Source organism: Phalaenopsis equestris, unplaced genomic scaffold (assembly GCF_001263595.1).
Source record: "Phalaenopsis equestris unplaced genomic scaffold, ASM126359v1 Scaffold000036, whole genome shotgun sequence".
Lineage (NCBI taxonomy): Eukaryota > Viridiplantae > Streptophyta > Magnoliopsida > Asparagales > Orchidaceae > Phalaenopsis > Phalaenopsis equestris.
This window is the reverse complement of record NW_018164478.1, coordinates 6,812,543-6,814,530: the sequence shown is the minus strand read 5'-3', so window position 1 is coordinate 6,814,530 and position 1,988 is coordinate 6,812,543.

Genomic DNA, 1,988 nt, shown 5'->3' with positions numbered 1-1,988 from the left:
AAAAAAAAAAAAAATACTTGATTTTACTTTAAACATCACATTAATGTAAAAAGATAAATATACAAATAGCTATATATGTTTATGCCTATATGCTTTCCATTAAAGCAATGCTTAAATCTCAAGATTACATCAGGTTTCAATCCAAAAAATGTGGATTTCATAAATATTAACATACAATATTCTTCCCTAAATATGTGATCCTCCAATAACAATAATTTTTACATGTAAAATTTATTTTTTAATGTTTTTTTATCTCAATCATTTAATGGGATCCATTAGAAATAAGAAGAGATGGGATCTGGGTGTTGTCATGTTTCTATTTTTAAATAAAATTTTTGTATTACCATGTATATCAAGTTTATGTTGCCCTTAAATTATTTTCTAATTAAATATATTATATCAGCTAAGTGATTCTTCTTATTTTGTGATTAGTCTTTTTCATTCCAACTCATTTAACAACTTAATTTTGCCACCAATTTTTAAGTTTCACATTTAAAGTCTAATGTATTGTTTAATAATGTCAATAACATCATTGAATATTATGATATGCTAGTAAAGTCAACTGTTAGAATATATGTGTGTGTGTGTGTGTACAATTGCCCAAATGTCTTAATCATTTATTTTCTTGAAAAAATAAGCATTCAAGTTTGTCTAGATGAAATTACTTCATCTTATATTTGTGAATTACTTATTGAAGTCCATCTCAAATATCATTGATTCAAACCTGTTAAAATTGAATCTTAGTTGAATTCATCATTCGAATGTTCTTTAAACATGCTTTGAACTTGTTGATATCAGCTTCAAAAATGATCATAGGGGATTAAAAAAAAATTGAGTAATGTTTGAGCAATCTTCTAACCTTTTACAATGAGCACACATTATATGTTATAGACCAAATCTAATAATGTAACTTGTTCTTTTACTTCTATCTTGAACCTTTTGATCTATACAAAATAAATTTATGCATAACCAATTTTCATAAAATGATTTACAATTAGATGTAATTTTCAAGAGAGCTTATTTGGATGCTAGATAGATGATGTGACGTTGTACCACATGCACTTCATAATCTACATCATGAATAAAACGTACAACAACAAATTTTACATATAAGCACCACATTTTTTATTAAATTTTCAAGTGACTTACTTTATGTTATAGCTAAGAACGCCGTATGTTCTAGCTCTTTTCCATTTCCATGGAGCTTATGGTGAGAAAACATTCTATTATCATCAGAAACTTTGACAATGTTTATAATCCAATAAAACATTTACAAAACTAATTTACTATTGTTTGTAAGCTATGCACTGAAATGTAAGAAAGGTCAGAGTCATATAATGTTTTGGCCTTCAAGAAACTCACATATTATCTAACGGGTTTTCTTTTTTACCTATTAAATAACATCTATTTTAGCGCAAGGCATAATAAATTTATCTTCATATCTAATAAAGTACATCAATGCAACTTAAGGCCACTTCAAAAATCATTCCTTTTTCACCTATTTTTCACAAAGAGCACTTATTTTGTAACATTAATTGAATAATTACTTTAATTCTACAATACATGTTGTATAAATTTTCAGATAGCATTATTTGTTATCTCTTTAGATATAATAATGTATTTATATGCTGCAAAAAAGATTGAAATTATAGTCAACAACAACTATGCAAACAATTAAGGAACATAACACAATCAATTGTCACCTTACCATCTAACTAGATCATGGGTGCATTTAACTCAATGAAAGCACTCCACACTCCCATTGCTTATTTCTATCTCCATCTCTTTCATTCTTTTTATCCATGCCTAAAATAAAAAAAATAATTGGTCAGCATTAATCAAGGGAAGAGGATCAATAATGCACGAACCACCGACTTGTGCCTCATACTTGACGAATCTATAAAATCTCTAGTAACATTTTTTTCTCATTTTCTTTGGTAGTCTATTAATTTTACATCATCTCTACACAATAAAAACTCGTCTCAACC